The sequence below is a fragment of the Tasmannia lanceolata genome, unplaced genomic scaffold, assembly GCF_043159265.1.
Source record: "Tasmannia lanceolata isolate RefF3 unplaced genomic scaffold, GAP_Taslan_0.1 ptg000001l, whole genome shotgun sequence".
NCBI classification, from domain to species: domain Eukaryota; kingdom Viridiplantae; phylum Streptophyta; class Magnoliopsida; order Canellales; family Winteraceae; genus Tasmannia; species Tasmannia lanceolata.
In genome coordinates, this window is record NW_027518678.1 from 6,822,279 (window position 1) to 6,841,710 (window position 19,432).

The window sequence follows — 19,432 nt, forward strand, 5'->3', positions numbered from 1 at the left end:
CTCTAAATTCTTTGAGCCCGTTTGTGAACGGTGCCTCTTTTTGTGAATGGTCTCGTCTTCTCCTTGAGCCCGTTTGCGGACTGTACCTCATTTCCCAAAAATAAAAATTCATCAAATCCAAATCCATAATTCAGAAAAATCCAATCCTACGTCAAATTCAAGTTCATGAAAAATCTCGTCTTCTCCTTGAGCCCGTTTGTGAACGGTGCCTCATTTTCTGAGTTCATTTGTGAATGGTCTCATGTCCTCTTCGAGCCCGTTTGTGAACGGTGCCTCATTTCTCGAGTCCATTTGTGAATGGTCTCGTCTTCTCCTTGAGCCCGTTTGAGAACGGTGCCTCTTTTCTTCGAGTCCATACAACTATGGTCTCTTATCCCCTTTGAACATCATACAACTATGATGTCTCATTTCCTTGGAATCCGTACAAATACGGTATTTCATTCTCTTCGAGTCCATACAACTATGGTCTCTTATCCCCTTTGAACATCATACAACTATGATGTCTCATTTCCTTGGAATCCGTACAAATACGGTATTTCATTCTCTTTGAGTCCATACAACTATGGTCTCTTATCCCCTTTGAACATCATACAACTATGATGTCTTATTTCCTTGAAATCCGTACAAATACGGTATTGCATTCTCTTCGAGTCCATACAACTATGGTCTCTTATCCCCTTTGAACATCATACAACTATGATGTCTCATTTCCTTGGAATCCGTACAAATACGGTATTTCATTCTCTTCGAGTCCATACAACTATGGTCTCTTATCCCCTTTGAACATCATACAACTATGATGTCTCATTTCCTTGGAATCCGTACAAGTACGGTATTTCATTCTCTTCGAGTCCATACAACTATGGTCTCTTATCCCCTTTGAACATCATACAACTATGATGTCTCATTTCCTTGGAATCCGTACAAATACGGTATTTCATTCTCTTCGAGTCCATACAACTATGGTCTCTTATTCTCTTTGAACATCATACAACTATGATGTCTCATTTCCTTGGAATCCGTACAAATACGGTATTTCATTCTCTTCGAGTCCATACAACTATGATCTCGTATTCTCCTTGAAGCATCATATAAATATGATGTCTCATTTTCCCTCCGAATATCCATTCGAAAATGATATCTCATTCTCTCGTTGCCCGTTTGTGAGCGGCACCGCAGCGGGATTTTTTTATTGCATTCCAATTCTAGGACTTCGTTTAGGGTCTTGCATTAGGTAGTAAATGTTTGCGTCTAGGTTCTGTTTTGTGTAGAGTCCTTTGTTGATTAAAGCTGCGCAAAATGGTTCTGTCATTTTGACTTTGGTATTCGATGACTACGTCATCTCTACCAAAGAGGGGCATCTGTAGACACCCTCATTTTGCTACACTTTAACCAACAATAGCATAATATATTAATCTGTGGAATTTCATTGGTAAAGTATGCATCCTCAAATTTTCTAAAAACCGAAATGATAAAGAGATGTACCTGGTGAGATGATTAGATCCGAAAAATTAAAAAATACCCTGATTGGTGAATTTAGTGTGTTAAATCCATGTGAGAGCCCATCTATCATGGATTTATTTGTTTTAGGTCATTAATATCTCGATCGGACTTTACAGATCATCAATCGGGACAAAATAAGCTAGGGTCACTTCACAGCCCGGGACCTGATTCCATTCCGAGACCCGATTTCCGTAAATCGTTAGATCAAGGGCAGATCTTAACCTGGGTGTCTTTCCTTACTAAGAATTTGTGATCATTTAGTCAAAATAGGATCGATCAAGGTTAATCTCAAATTCAGATTAAACATTGTGTCACTTAATTGAGCAAAAACCCAGTGAAAAGTCACGGATCAAGGCGGGATAAGAGAGATCCGTCGAAATTGTCCCGTTAAATCATCAATATCAAAACTTTCTAATGTCTCAACTATTGTCAATATCATGGTTTAATAGTTTTAACCGTTGGCCCAAAGTTGATCGAATCAGTTGGTTCGTTCGGACCACCAATTTGCTCGATCTTTGAAAAAATGATCTACCGACAGAGATCGAAGGCTCGCATTGGTCGAAAATTCTGAAAACAGTTTTCTATGGCAATATTGGGCTTAAATGAACGAGAAAAAATCAGGGATTCCAAAGGCGAAAGAATTATCGGAGTCGGATGCCAAAATCTCCGGAAAACGACATTTTCCCGTTTTCGAGAGAGTTCTCTTTCCTCACCCTCTCTCTCCTCTCACCACACGTTTTCCCATCCCAAGCTTGGGAAAACGTGGCTTGTTTCCTCCTCCCCTATTGCTTAGAGATTTGAATTGATTTTGGGCTAATTTTACAAACTTTGGAAAAGAGGCATGTGTTTCAAGCTTATTGGTCAAAAGGATTGCCTAAAACTAAAAGAGGCAAGTGTCATATTCTAATTGAGTAGGGAATCATGACAAATTTCCAGTATGCACTCCTCTTTTGGACGTTTCTAATTGTTCTTGATTTAATTCTTTATTTGCAAAATTTTGTTGGGACACTTGGCCTCATCTTATTTACTTCCCTTTGCTTCCTAATTTGTGCAAACAATCTCCACCACACAAGCTCCTTCTATTATAGAAGGGGATGTATTTTGGGCATCTAACCCATACGTTTCACAAGTTTGGGAAAGGAATTCTCTACATACTTTGATCTCATCCCTTTAATCCTTTCTAAATTGCCATCTTTTTAATCTCAACCATTGCTCCAACATAGCAACTCAAGGTAACCTTCACCTATAAATACCCCCTTTATTGCTCCATCTAAAGGGAGAAAAGGAGAGAAAAAAAAAAGAAAAACATTCGTTCACCCTCTCCATTGCCGAAACCCATCAGCCTTCTCCATTCTTCAATTGCTCGATACTTCGTTTTGGCCATTTCGATTATTATCTCAAATTGGAAATCAATATCAACGAAGGAATCTACTCATTATTGGTGGGATATCATTAAAGGGATCCAAGGCAACAAAGGTTCGACATCAACCTCCGGAAAGAGGTAGGCCAATTTACATGTATTTTTCAAGTTATCATACTGAAATTTACATTTTTTCTTTTTCTTTGCATATCTTTTCTTTTCTCTTGTTGTTCCCGATCCCTCTCTACTCTAAATCCGCATTCGGATATCCCTAAGCTGCACCATAAAGCCGCACTCCAATCCATGCCCTAAGCCACACCCCTAAGCCGCACCCCTAACCTAACCTAAGCCACACCCTTAAGCCGCACCCCAACCCATGTCCTAAGCCGTACCCAAAACCTGCGGCCTGCTTGGCCTTGACCCAAAACCTCGGCTCATTCGGCAACCTAACTCAAGCCTACCCATGTCCAACCCGAGTCAAACCGGATCCAACCTGGACCTAACCCATGTCCAACCCGAGTCAAACCGGATCCAACCTAACTAAACCCGAACCCGAATCATGACCACACCCCATACCACTCAGCCATAAACCAACCCAAAACAGCCCCTCCCTTGTTTTACCGACCAAAACAGCCTCTCTTGTCCCTTGTTTTATCAGCCCAAACAGCTCACTGGATTTTGGATTCCATCCCCAAACAGCCCACTGGATTTTAGAATCCATCTCCCAAACAGCCCTCTGGATTTTGGAATCCATCCCCAAACAGCCCACTGGATTTTAGAATCCATCTCCCAAACAGCCCACTGGATTTTGGAATCCATCTCCCAAACAGCCTATTGGATTTTAAGATCCATCCCCAAACAACTACTAGAATATAAAATCCAACCAAAACTTACCCTCACCTCCAGTCTAATCTGACCCCAAGCCATATCCGATTCCAAACCCCACCCAACCTAACTAAACCCAACCCAACCGACCCCTAACCCAAATCCAACCCGCCTTACCCAAGTTCAACCCGAGTCGATCCGAGTCAAACCGAGTCAGCCCAGTCCAAAAGCCGAGTCAACTTGATCCAACCCGTGTCAACCCGGGTCCAGCCCAAGCTAACCCGAGCTCAATCCGAGTCGACCCGAATCAGCCCAAGCCAACCCAAGTCGACCCAGGTTCAACCCGAATCAAGCCAACCCGGACCAAGCCGGTCCAGCTCAATCCGATCGGTCCACCCCGGACCTAACCCGAACCCAAGTTGACCCAAACCTCTCGGCCTACTTGGCTGTAACCCAAACTCGCAGCCTACATAACCTTAATCCAAACCCCCATCCCATTAGGCTCAATCCGATTAGACCTGAACCCATGGCCAACTTGGCCTTGACCCAAACCCAAGCCCTTCTGGTTTTGACCCAAACCCGATGGCTCCCTTGGCCTTAACCCCACCCTATTCGGCCTTGCCCAATACCCTGAGCCCAACCCAAGCTGCGCCCAAGCCCAATGTAAGCCGCATCCCTAGCCGCACCCAAGCCCAACCCAAGCTAGTTGCACCTCTCCATGCTTCCCATCCCAAGCGTGTAACCCATTCGGCCACAATACCTCTCCTCCTCCTAATTCATTCATACCCCATCAGACCTCATAGTTATACCCTCTTGATGCCCATCACCATAGCCCATATCCATACCCCATATCACAACCCCTATACACTGTCTTATTGCAACAGCATACCCGAACCCATATTAGATCTCAACACCCTTATATCTATCTAATCACCATACATCCCATGTTCAGATTACCCATCCATAACCCATACCCATCTGACCACTTACACAAATCCAATCACTTGCACACATTCGGCCGCCCATAGTCACCTAAACCAAGTTGACTCACCCTTATAAACCAAACCAAGTCTCACCGAGTCGCATCCCTACATCCAAACAACAGCTTACTCCCCACCCCCTGCATCCAAACCGTACCCATTTACCTTCCCTGCAACCAAACAGCACTCAGGAACCATTTCCAGCAACCAAACAGCAGCTTACTCCCCACCCCTGCATCCAAATAGTACCCAAATACCTTCCCTGCAACCAAACAGCACTCAGGAACCATTTCCAGCAACCAAACAGCACTCAGGAACCATTTCCAGCAACCAAACAGCACCTTTCTCCATCCTTCTCGTTCCCCTACACCCTTCTTTATCCCTTCCATTCCCCTATTCACCCTTTAAACCCTTTTTGCATGTTAGATATTTTCTTTTACTTAGTTGCTTGATTAGTTGCATGTTTAGATCTCTTTAAATTATTCTTATCGTAAGCTTAGAATCACATGCTAGTTGTTTTGCTTTTTAGTATGCTAGTTGCTTTCTTTGCATGATTAGTTGTGTTTGTTAAATTTGGAACTCAAAAAAATTCAAAAATCTTAAAAGAATCTAAGAACTTATAATCGTCTAAGATGAAAAATCCCAATCATAAAATTCTAGGCTCTAAACTTAGAGACCGCACTCTAGATTTTCAAAATAGAATTCTTAGAATCCAAAGTTCACAAATATACTAAGAATGTAACTTAGGTCCATTGCATTAAATCTAGGTTCATATAGCATAGGTCACTCCACTTCAAATCAACCAACCTAATTCAACTCAAATCAAATCTCATCAATCTTAAAACAATCACGTAGGCACATAGGCATGTAGTTGCATGTAGGATGCACTCCTGGCCCGCATGAGTCTAAACTGTGAACGGCTAAAAGAATTAGAATGCATTTAGGTTAATAAAGTTCACATTCACCCCATTTAGGAAATGCATTGAAATTAGATCATAGGATGCATGTCCCGTAGTTAGCACATTAATAGAGAGTTGAATGAGCCATTTAAAATAAATTTAAAAGAGTTAGCTTTTGGAATTGAAGACCGATTATCGGGCAGGAATGGTGCATGTGGTGGATAAATCCCCATACCTTCCATTCTTGCAACCAAGTAGCGAGTCTAGATTTCTGGTTAATCATGGGTCCTAGATCCCACATCTAGGTGGCGACTCTGTCAGTCTCTTTTGTGTGGAATTCGGATTGCCTTAGTGATTCCAAGTTCACATAAAAGACGAATTAAAATCAATATTAAAATGCACACGCCAATCGCGTGGGTACGAGAGACCAAGAGAGGGAGCGTGGCGGCTCGCGCCCCACCCCTCTCGCGGGATCGGGTCCCATAGTGTCGAAGTGAAGTTTAAAACAAAAGAAACGGAGATGAAAAACCCCAAGTATTTTCAGAGTTATGATGGAAATAGCTAGACTCGCGCTTTGGTCTAGCAGTTTGGAGACCTACCTCCGTTTGATTGAGCAAAACTCACTCAATTCAACTCGTAATTAATTGAAATTTGTTCCATTTCGAAGGTGTCGAAGTGTAGTTTAAAACGGAAGAAACGGAGAGGAAAAACTCTAAGTATTTTGAGAGTTCTGATGTAAATAGTTAGACTGGCGCTATGGCCTAGCGGTTTAGAGACCTACCTCCGATTGATTGACCATAACTCACTCAATTCAACTCGGAATTTAGTGAAATTTATTCCATTTCGAAGGTGTCGAAGTGTAGTTTAAAACGGAAGAAACGGAGATGAAAAACTCTAAGTATTTTCAGAGTTATGATGGAAATAGTTAGACTCGCGCTTTGGTCTAGCAGTTTGGAGACCTACCTCCGTTTGATTAACCATAACTCACTCAATTCAACTCGGAATTCATTGAAATTTGTTCCATTTTGAAGGTGTCGAAGTGTAGTTTAAAACGGAAGAAACGGAGATGAAAAACTCCAAGTATTTTGACGGTTATGATGGAAATAGTTAGACTCGCGCTTTGGTCTAGCAGTTTGGAGACCTACCTCCGATTGATTGACCATAACTCACTCAATTCAACTCGGAATTCATTGAAACTTATTCCATTTGGAAGGTGTCGAAGTGTAGTTTAAAACGGAAGAAACGGAGATGAATAACTCCAAGTATTTTGAGGGTTATGATGGAAATAGTTAGACTCGCGCTTTGGTCTAGCATTTTACAGACCAGCCTTCGATTGATTGACCATAACTCACTCAATTAAACTCGGAATTTATTAAAATTTATTCCATTTCGAAGGTGTCGAAGTGTAGTTTAAAACGGAAGAAACGGAGATGAAAAACTCCAAGTATTTTCAGAGTTATTATGGAAATAGTTAGACTCGCGCTTTGGTCTAGTAGTTTGGAGACCTACCTCCGTTTGATTGACCATAACTCACTCAATTCAACTCGGAATTCATTGAAATTTCTTCCATTTCGACGGTGTCGAAGTGTAGTTTAAAACGGAAGAAACGGAGAGGAAAAACTCCAAGTATTTTGAGAGTTATGATGAAAATAGTTAGACTGGCACTTTGGCCTAGCAGCTTAGAGACCTACCTTCGATTGATTGACCATAACTCACTCAATTCAACTCGGAATTCATTGAAATTTCTTCCATTTCGAAGGTGTTGAAGAGTAGTTTAAAACGGAAGAAACGGAGATGAAAAACTCCAAGTATTTTGAGGGTTATGATGGAAATAGTTAGACTCGCTCTTTGGTCTAGCATTTTACAGACCTACCTTCGATTGATTAACCATAACTCACTCAATTCAACTCGGAATTTATTGAAATTTATTCCATTTCGAAGGTGTCGAAGTGTAGTTTAAAACGGAAGAAACGTAGATGAAAACTCCAAGTATTTTCAGAGTTATGATGGAAATAGTTAGACTCGCGCTTTGGTCTAGTAGTTTGAAGACCTACCTCTGTTTGATTGACCATAACTCACTCAATTCAACTCGGAATTCATTGAAATTTCTTCCATTTCGACGGTGTCGAAGTGTAGTTTAAAACGGAAGAAACGGAGATGAAAAACTCCAAGTATTTTCAGAGTTATGATGGAAATAGTTAGACTCGCGCTTTGGTCTAGCAGTTTGGAGACCTACCTCCGTTTGATTGACCATAACTCACTCAATTCAACACGGAATTAATTGAAATTTGTTCCATTTCGAAGCTGTCGAAGTGTAGTTTAAAACGGAAGAAACGGAGAGGAAAAACTCCAAGTATTTTGAGAGTTATGATGGAAATAGTTAGACTCGCGCTTTGGTCTAGCATTTTACAGACCTACCTTCGATTGATTAACCATAACTCACTCAATTCAACTCGGAATTTATTGAAATTTATTCCATTTCGAAGGTGTCGAAGTGTAGTTTAAAACGGAAGAAACGTAGATGAAAACTCCAAGTATTTTCAGAGTTATGATGGAAATAGTTAGACTCGCGCTTTGGTCTAGTAGTTTGAAGACCTACCTCTGTTTGATTGACCATAACTCACTCAATTCAACTCGGAATTCATTGAAATTTCTTCCATTTCGACGGTGTCGAAGTGTAGTTTAAAACGGAAGAAACGGAGATCAAAAACTCCAAGTATTTTCAGAGTTATGATGGAAATAGTTAGACTCGCGCTTTGGTCTACCAGTTTGGAGACCTACCTCCGTTTGATTGACCATAACTCACTCAATTCAACACTGAATTAATTGAAATTTGTTCCATTTCGAAGGTGTCGAAGTGTAGTTTAAAACGGAAGAAACGGAGAGGAAAAACTCCAAGTATTTTGAGAGTTATGATGGAAATAGTTAGACTCGCGCTTTGGTCTAGCATTTTACAGACCTACCTCCGATTGATTGACCATAACTCACTCAATTCAACTCGAAATTTAATGAAATTTATTCCATTTCGTAGGTGTCGAAGTGTAGTTTAAAACGGAAGAAACGGAGATAAAAAACTCCAAGTATTTTGAGAGTTATGATGGAAATAGTTAGACTCGCGCTTTGGTCTAGCAGTTTACAGAACTACCTCCGATTGATTGACCATAACTCACTCAATTCAACTCGAAATTTATTGAAATTTATTCCATTTCGAAGGTGTCGAAGTATAGTTTAAAACAGAAGAAACGAAGATGAAAAACTCCAAGTATTTTGAGAGTTATGATGGAAATAGTTAGACCCGCGCTTTGGTCTAGCAATTTATAGACCTACCTCCGTTTGATTGACCATAACTCACTCAATTCAACTCGGAATACATTGAAAATTGTTCCATTTCGAAGGTGTCGAAGTGTAGTTTAAAACGGAAGAAACGGAGATGAAAAACTCTAAGTATTTTCAGAGTTATGATGGAAATAGTTAGATTCGCGCTTTGGTCTAGCAGTTTGGAGACCTACCTCCGTTTGATTGACCATAACTCACTCAATTCAACTCGGAATTCATTGAAATTTGTTCCATTTCGAAGCTGTCGAAGTGTAGTTTAAAACGGAAGAAACGAAGATGAAAAACTCCAAGTATTTTGAGAGTTATGATGGAAATAGTTAGACTCGCGCTTTGGTCTAGCATTTTACAGACCTGCCTTCGATTGATTGACCATAACTCACTCAATTCAACTCGGAATTTATTGAAATTTATTCCATTTCGAAGGTGTCGAAGTGTAGTTTAAAACGGAAGAAACGGAGATGAAAAACTCTAAGTATTTTCAGAGTTATGATGGAAATAGTTAGATTCGCGCTTTGGTCTAACAGTTTGGAGACCTACCTCCGTTTGATTGACCATAACTCACTCAATTCAACTCGGAATTCATTGAAATTTGTTCCATTTCGAAGCTGTCGAAGTGTAGTTTAAAACGGAAGAAACGAAGATGAAAAACTCCAAGTATTTTGAGAGTTATGATGGAAATAGTTAGACTCGCGCTTTGGTCTAGCAATTTATAGACCTACCTCCGTTTGATTGACCATAACTCACTCAATTCAACTCGGAATACATTGAAAATTGTTCCATTTCGAAGGTGTCGAAGTGTAGTTTAAAACGGAAGAAACGGAGATGAAAAACTCTAAGTATTTTCAGAGTTATGATGGAAATAGTTAGATTCGCGCTTTGGTCTAGCAGTTTACAGAACTACCTCCGATTGATTGACCATAACTCACTCAATTCAACTCGCAATTTATTGAAATTTATTCCATTTCGAAGGTGTCGAAGTATAGTTTAAAACAGAAGAAACGAAGATGAAAAACTCCAAGTATTTTGAGAGTTATGATGGAAATAGTTAGACCCGCGCTTTGGTCTAGCAATTTATAGACCTACATCCGTTTGATTGACCATAACTCACTCAATTCAACTCGGAATACATTGAAAATTGTTCCATTTCGAAGGTGTCGAAGTGTAGTTTAAAACGGAAGAAACGGAGATGAAAAACTCTAAGTATTTTCAGAGTTATGATGGAAATAGTTAGATTCGCGCTTTGGTCTAGCAGTTTGGAGACCTACCTCCGTTTGATTGACCATAACTCACTCAATTCAACTCGGAATTCATTGAAATTTGTTCCATTTCGAAGCTGTCGAAGTGTAGTTTAAAACGGAAGAAACGAAGATGAAAAACTCCAAGTATTTTGAGAGTTATGATGGAAATAGTTAGACTCGCGCTTTGGTCTAGCATTTTACAGACCTACCTTCGATTGATTAACCATAACTCACTCAATTCAACTCGGAATTTATTGAAATTTATTCAATTTCGAAGGTGTCGAAGTGTAGTTTAAAACGGAAGAAACGTAGATGAAAACTCCAAGTATTTTCAGAGTTATGATGGAAATAGTTAGACTCGCGCTTTGGTCTAGTAGTTTGAAGACCTACCTCTGTTTGATTGACCATAACTCACTCAATTCAACTCGGAATTCATTGAAATTTCTTCCATTTCGACGGTGTCGAAGTGTAGTTTAAAACGGAAGAAACGGAGATGAAAAACTCCAAGTATTTTCAGAGTTATGATGGAAATAGTTAGACTCGCGCTTTGGTCTAGCAGTTTGGAGACCTACCTCCGTTTGATTGACCATAACTCACTCAATTCAACACGGAATTAATTGAAATTTGTTCCATTTCGAAGGTGTCGAAGTGTAGTTTAAAACGGAAGAAACGGAGAGGAAAAACTCCAAGTATTTTGAGAGTTATGATGGAAATAGTTAGACTCGCGCTTTGGTCTAGCATTTTACAGACCTACCTTCGATTGATTAACCATAACTCACTCAATTCAACTCGGAATTTATTGAAATTTATTCCATTTCGAAGGTGTCGAAGTGTAGTTTAAAACGGAAGAAACGTAGATGAAAACTCCAAGTATTTTCAGAGTTATGATGGAAATAGTTAGACTCGCGCTTTGGTCTAGTAGTTTGAAGACCTACCTCTGTTTGATTGACCATAACTCACTCAATTCAACTCGGAATTCATTGAAATTTCTTCCATTTCGACGGTGTCGAAGTGTAGTTTAAAACGGAAGAAACGGAGATGAAAAACTCCAAGTATTTTCAGAGTTATGATGGAAATAGTTAGACTCGCGCTTTGGTCTACCAGTTTGGAGACCTACCTCCGTTTGATTGACCATAACTCACTCAATTCAACACTGAATTAATTGAAATTTGTTCCATTTCGAAGGTGTCGAAGTGTAGTTTAAAACGGAAGAAACGGAGAGGAAAAACTCCAAGTATTTTGAGAGTTATGATGGAAATAGTTAGACTCGCGCTTTGGTCTAGCATTTTACAGACCTACCTCCGATTGATTGACCATAACTCACTCAATTCAACTCGAAATTTAATGAAATTTATTCCATTTCGTAGGTGTCAAAGTGTAGTTTAAAACGGAAGAAACGGAGATAAAAAACTCCAAGTATTTTGAGAGTTATGATGGAAATAGTTAGACTCGCGCTTTGGTCTAGCAGTTTACAGAACTACCTCCGATTGATTGACCATAACTCACTCAATTCAACTCGAAATTTATTGAAATTTATTCCATTTCGAAGGTGTCGAAGTATAGTTTAAAACAGAAGAAACGAAGATGAAAAACTCCAAGTATTTTGAGAGTTATGATGGAAATAGTTAGACCCGCGCTTTGGTCTAGCAATTTATAGACCTACCTCCGTTTGATTGACCATAACTCACTCAATTCAACTCGGAATTCATTGAAATTTGTTCCATTTCGAAGCTGTCGAAGTGTAGTTTAAAACGGAAGAAACGAAGATGAAAAACTCCAAGTATTTTGAGAGTTATGATGGAAATAGTTAGACTCGCGCTTTGGTCTAGCATTTTACAGACCTGCCTTCGATTGATTGACCATAACTCACTCAATTCAACTCGGAATTTATTGAAATTTATTCCATTTCGAAGGTGTCGAAGTGTAGTTTAAAACGGAAGAAACGGAGATGAAAAACTCTAAGTATTTTCAGAGTTATGATGGAAATAGTTAGATTCGCGCTTTGGTCTAACAGTTTGGAGACCTACCTCCGTTTGATTGACCATAACTCACTCAATTCAACTCGGAATTCATTGAAATTTGTTCCATTTCGAAGCTGTCGAAGTGTAGTTTAAAACGGAAGAAACGAAGATGAAAAACTCCAAGTATTTTGAGAGTTATGATGGAAATAGTTAGACTCGCGCTTTGGTCTAGCAGTTTATAGACGTATCTCCGATTGATATGATTGACCATAACTCTCTCAATTCAACTCGGAATTCAATGAAATTTGTTTCATTTCGAAGGTGTCGAAGTGAAGTTTAAAACAAAAGAAACGGAGATGAAAAACTCCAAGTATTTTCAGAGTTATGATGGAAATAGCTAGACTCGCGCTTTGGTCTAGCAGTTTGGAGACCTACCTCCGTTTGATTGAGCAAAACTCACTCAATTCAACTCGGAATTAATTGAAATTTGTTCCATTTCGAAGGTGTCAAAGTGTAGTTTAAAACGGAAGAAACGGAGAGGAAAAACTCTAAGTATTTTGAGAGTTATGATGTAAATAGTTAGACTGGCGCTATGGCCTAGCGGTTTAGAGACCTACCTCCGATTGATTGACCATAACTCACTCAATTCAACTCGGAATTTAGTGAAATTTATTCCATTTCGAAGGTGTCGAAGTGTAGTTTAAAACGGAAGAAACGGAGATGAAAAACTCTAAGTATTTTCAGAGTTATGAGGGAAATAGTTAGACTCGCGCTTTGGTCTAGCAGTTTGGAGACCTACCTCCGTTTGATTAACTATAACTCACTCAATTCAACTCGGAATTCATTGAAATTTGTTCAATTTCGAAGGTGTCGAAGTGTAGTTTAAAACGGAAGAAACGGAGATGAAAAACTCCAAGTATTGTGAGGGTTATGATGGAAATAGTTAGACTCGCGCTTTGGTCTAGCATTTTACAGACCTGCCTTCGATTGATTGACCATAACTCACTCAATTCAACTCGGAATTTATTGAAATTTATTCCATTTCGAAGGCGTCGAAGTGTAGTTTAAAACGGAAGAAACGGAGATGAAAAACTATAAGTATTTTCAGAGTTATGATGGAAATAGTTAGACTCGTGCTTTGGTCTAGCAGTTTGGAGACCTACCTCCGTTTGATTGACCATAACTCACTCAATTCAACTCGGAATTCATTGAAATTTTTTCCATTTCGAATGTGTCGAAGTGTAGTTTAAAACGGAAGAAACGGAGATGAAAATCTCCAAGTATTTTGAAAGTTATGATGGAAATAGTTAGACTCGCGCTTTGGTCTAATAGTTAATAGACGTACCTCTGATTGATTGACCATAACTCACTTAATTCAACTCGGAATTCAATGAAATTTGTTTCATTTCGAAGGTGTCGAAGTGTAGTTTAATACGAAAGAAACGGAGATGAAAAACTCCAAGTATTTTCAGAGTTATGATTGAAATAGTTAGACTCGCGCTTTGGTCTAGTAGTTTGGAGACCTACCTCCGATTGATTGACCATAACTCACTAAATTCAACTCGGAATTCATTGAAATTTTTTCGATTTCGAAGGTGTCGAAGTGTAGTTTAAAACGGAAGAAACGGAGATGAAAAACTCCAAGTATTTTCAAAGTTATGATGGAAATAGTTAGACTCGCGCTTTGGTCAAGCATTTTACAGACCTACCTCCGATTGATTGACCATAACTCACTCAATTCAACTCGAAATTTATTAAAATTTATTCCATTTCGAAGGTATCGAAGTGTAGTTTGTAATGGAAGAAACGGAGATGAAAAACTCCACGTATTTTGAGGGTTATGATTGAAATAGTTAGACTTGCGCTTTGGTCTAGCATTTTACAGACCTACCTTTGATTGATTGACCATAACTCACTCAATTCAACTCAGAATTTATTGAAATTTATTCCATTACGAAGGTGTCGAAGTGTAGTTTAAAACGGAAGAAACAGAGATGAAAAACTGTAAGTATTTTCAGAGTTATGATGGAAATAGTTAGATTTGCGCTTTGGTCTAGCAGTTTGGAGACCTACCTCCGTTTGATTGACCATAACTCACTCAATTCAACTCGGAATTCATTGAAATTTGTTCCATTTCGAAGGTGTCGAAGTGTAGTTTAAAACGGAAGAAACGAAGATGAAAAATTCCAAGTATTTTAAGAGTTATGATGGAAATAGTTAGACTCGCGCTTTGGTCTAGCAGTTTATAGACGTACCTACGATTGATATGATTGACCATAACTCTCTCAATTCAACTCGGAATTCAATGAAATTTGTTTCATTTCGAAGGTGTCGAAGTGAAGTTTAAAACAAAAGAAACGGAGATGAAAAACCCCAAGTATTTTCAGAGTTATGATGTAAATAGCTAGACTCGCGCTTTGGTCTAGCAGTTTGGAGACCTACCTCCGTTTGATTGAGCAAAACTCACTCAATTCAACTCGTAATTAATTGAAATTTGTTCCATTTCGAAGGTGTCGAAGTGTAGTTTAAAACGGAAGAAACGGAGAGGAAAAACTCTAAGTATTTTGAGAGTTCTGATGTAAATAGTTAGACTGGCGCTATGGCCTAGCGGTTTAGAGACCTACCTCCGATTGATTGACCATAACTCACTCAATTCAACTCGGAATTTAGTGAAATTTATTCCATTTCGAAGGTGTCGAAGTGTAGTTTAAAACGGAAGAAACGGAGATGAAAAACTCTAAGTATTTTCAGAGTTATGATGGAAATAGTTAGACTCGCGCTTTGGTCTAGCAGTTTGGAGACCTACCTCCGTTTGATTAACCGTAACTCACTCAATTCAACTCGGAATTCATTGAAATTTGTTCAATTTTGAAGGTGTCGAAGTGTAGTTTAAAACGGAAGAAACGGAGATGAAAAACTCCAAGTATTTTGACGGTTATGATGGAAATAGTTAGACTCGCGCTTTGGTCTAGCAGTTTGGAGACCTACCTCCGATTGATTGACCATAACTCACTCAATTCAACTCGGAATTCATTGAAACTTATTCCATTTGGAAGGTGTCGAAGTGTAGTTTAAAACGGAAGAAACGGAGATGAATAACTCCAAGTATTTTGAGGGTTATGATGGAAATAGTTAGACTCGCGCTTTGGTCTAGCATTTTACAGACCAGCCTTCGATTGATTGACCATAACTCACTCAATTCAACTCGGAATTTATTAAAATTTATTCCATTTCGAAGGTGTCGAAGTGTAGTTTAAAACGGAAGAAACGGAGATGAAAAACTCCAAGTATTTTCAGAGTTATGATGGAAATAGTTAGACTCGCGCTTTGGTCTAGTAGTTTGGAGACCTACCTCCGTTGGATTGACCATAACTCACTCAATTCAACTCGGAATTCATTGAAATTTCTTCCATTTCGACGGTGTCGAAGTGTAGTTTAAAACGGAAGAAACGTAGAGGAAAAACTCCAAGTATTTTGAGAGTTATGATGAAAATAGTTAGACTGGCACTTTGGCCTAGCAGCTTAGAGACCTACCTTCGATTGATTGACCATAACTCACTCAATTCAACTCGGAATTCATTGAAATTTCTTCCATTTCGAAGGTGTTGAAGAGTAGTTTAAAACGGAAGAAACGGAGATGAAAAACTCCAAGTATTTTGAGGGTTATGATGGAAATAGTTAGACTCGCGCTTTGGTCTAGCATTTTACAGACCTACCTTCGATTGATTAACCATAACTCACTCAATTCAACTCGGAATTTATTGAAATTTATTCCATTTCGAAGGTGTCGAAGTGTAGTTTAAAACGGAAGAAACGTAAATGAAAACTCCAAGTATTTTCAGAGTTATGATGGAAATAGTTAGACTCGCGCTTTGGTCTAGTAGTTTGAAGACCTACCTCCGTTTGATTGACCATAACTCACTCAATTCAACTCGGAATTCATTGAAATTTCTTCCATTTCGACGGTGTCGAAATGTAGTTTAAAACGGAAGAAACGGAGATGAAAAACTCCAAGTATTTTCAGAGTTATGATGGAAATAGTTAGACTCACGCTTTGGTCTACCAGTTTGGAGACCTACCTCCGTTTTATTGACGATAACTCACTCAATTCAACACGGAATTAATTGAAATTTGTTCCATTTCGAAGGTGTCGAAGTGTAGTTTAAAACGGAAGAAACGGAGAGGAAAAACTCCAAGTATTTTGAGAGTTATGATGGAAATAGTTAGACTCGCGCTTTGGTCTAGCATTTTACAGACCTACCTCCGATTGATTGACCATAACTCACTCAATTCAACTCGAAATTTAATGAAATTTATTCCATTTCGTAGGTGTCGAAGTGTAGTTTAAAACGGAAGAAACGGAGATAAAAAACTCCAAGTATTTTGAGAGTTATGATGGAAATAGTTAGACTCGCGCTTTGGTCTAGCAGTTTACAGAACTACCTCCGATTGATTGACCATAACTCACTCAATTCAACTCGAAATTTATTGAAATTTATTCCATTTCGAAGGTGTCGAAGTGTAGTTTAAAACAGAAGAAACGAAGATGAAAAACTCCAAGTATTTTGAGAGTTATGATGGAAATAGTTAGACCCGCGCTTTGGTCTAGCAATTTACAGACCTACCTCCGTTTGATTGACCATAACTCACTCAATTCAACTCGGAATACATTGAAAATTGTTCCATTTCGAAGGTGTCGAAGTGTAGTTTAAAACGGAAGAAACGGAGATGAAAAACTCTAAGTATTTTCAGAGTTATGATGGAAATAGTTAGATTCGCGCTTTGGTCTAGCAGTTTGGAGACCTACCTCCGTTTGATTGACCATAACTCACTCAATTCAACTCGGAATTAATTGAAATTTGTTCCATTTCGAAGCTGTCGAAGTGTAGTTTAAAACGGAAGAAACGAAGATGAAAAACTCCAAGTATTTTGAGAGTTATGATGGAAATAGTTAGACTCGCGCTTTGGTCTAGCAGTTTATAGACGTACCTCCGATTGATATGATTGACCATAACTCTCTCAATTCAACTCGGAATTCAATGAAATTTGTTTCATTTCGAAGGTGTCGAAGTGAAGTTTAAAACAAAAGAAACGGAGATGAAAAACTCCAAGTATTTTCAGAGTTATGATGGAAATAGTTAGACTCGCGCTTTGGTCTAGCAGTTTGGAGACCTACCTCCGTTTGATTGAGCAAAACTCACTCAATTCAACTCGGAATTAATTGAAATTTGTTCCATTTCGAAGGTGTCAAAGTGTAGTTTAAAACGGAAGAAACGGAGAGGAAAAACTCAAAGTATTTTGAGAGTTATGATGTAAATAGTTAGACTGGCGCTATGGCCTAGCGGTTTAGAGACCTACCTCCGATTGATTGACCATAACTCACTCAATTCAACTCGGAATTTAGTGAAATTTATTCCATTTCGATGGTGTCGAAGTGTAGTTTAAAACGGAAGAAACGGAGATGAAAAACTCTAAGTATTTTCAGAGTTATGAGGGAAATAGTTAGACTCGCGCTTTGGTCTAGCAGTTTGGAGACCTACCTCCGTTTGATTAACCATAACTCACTCAATTCAACTCGGAATTCATTGAAATTTGTTCAATTTCGAAGGTGTCGAAGTGTAGTTTAAAACGGAAGAAACGGAAATGAAAAACTCCAAGTATTGTGAGGGTTATGATGGAAATAGTTAGACTCGCGCTTTGGTCTAGCATTTTACAGACCTGCCTTCGATTGATTGACCATAACTCACTCAATTCAACTCGGAATTTATTGAAATTTATTCCATTTCGAAGGTGTCGAAGTGTAGTTTAAAACGGAAGAAACGGAGATGAAAAACTCTAAGTATTTTCAGAGTTATGATGGAAATAGTTAGACTCGTGCTTTGGTCTAGCAGTTTGGAGACCTACCTCCGTTTGATTGACCATAACTCACTCAATTCAACTCGGAATTCATTGAAATTTGTTCCATTTCGAATGTGTCGAAGTGTAGTTTAAAACGGAAGAAACGGGGATGAAAAACTCCAAGTATTTTGAGAGTTATGATGGAAATAGTTAGACTCGCGCTTTGGTCTAATAGTTTATAGACGTACATCTGATTGATTGACCATAACTCACTCAATTCAACTCGGAATTCAATGAAATTTGTTTCATTTCGAAGGTGTCGAAGTGTAGTTTAAAACGAAAGAAACGGAGATGAAAAACTCCAAGTATTTTCAGAGTTATGATTGAAATAGTTAGACCCGCGCTTTGGTCTAGTAGGTTGGAGACCTACCTTCGATTGATTGACCATAACTCACTCAATTCAACTCGGAATTCATTGAAATTTGTTCCATTTCGAAGGTGTCGAAGTGTAGTTTAAAACGGAAGAAACGGAGAGGAAAAACTCCAAGTATTTTGAGAGTTATGATGTAAATAGTTAGACTGGCGCTATGGCCTAGCGGTTTAGAGACCTACCTCCGATTGATTGACCATAACTCACTCAATTCAACTCGGAATTCATTGAAATTTTTTCCATTTCGAAGGTGTCGAAGTGTAGTTTAAAACAGAAGAAACGTAGATGAAAAACTCCAAGTATTTTGAGAGTTATGATGGAAATAGTTAGACTCGCGCTTTGGCCTAGCAGTTTATAGACGTACCTCCGATTGATTGACCATAACTCACTCAATTCAACTCAGAATTCAATGAAATTTGTTTCATTTTGAAGGTGTCGAAGTGTAGTTTAAAACGAAAGAAACGGAGATGAAAAACTCCAAGTTTTTTCAAAGTTATGATGGAAATAGTTAGACTCGCGCTTTGGTCTAGCAGTTTGGAGACCCACCTCCGATTGATTGACCATAACTCACTCAATTCAACTCGGAATTCATTGAAATTTATTCCATTTCGAAGGTGTCGAAGTGTAGTTTAAAACGGAAGAAACGGAGATGAAAAACTCTAAGTATTTTCAGAGTTATGATCGAAATAGTTAGACTGGCGCTTTGGTCTAGCAGTTTGGAGACCTACCTCCGTTTGATTGACCATAACTCACTCAATTCAACTCGGAATTCATTGAAATTTGTTCCATTTCGAAGGTGTCGAAGTGTAGTTTAAAATGGAAGAAACGGAGATGAAAAACTCCAAGTATTTTGAGAGTTATGATGGAAATAGTTAGACTCGCGCTTTGGCCTAGCAGTTTATAGACGTACCTCCGATTGATTGACCATAACTCACTCAATTCAACTCAGAATTCAATGAAATTTGTTTCATTTTGAAGGTGTCGAAGTGTAGTTTAAAACGAAAGAAACGGAGATGAAAAACTCCAAGTTTTATCAAAGTTATGATGGAAATAGTTAGACTC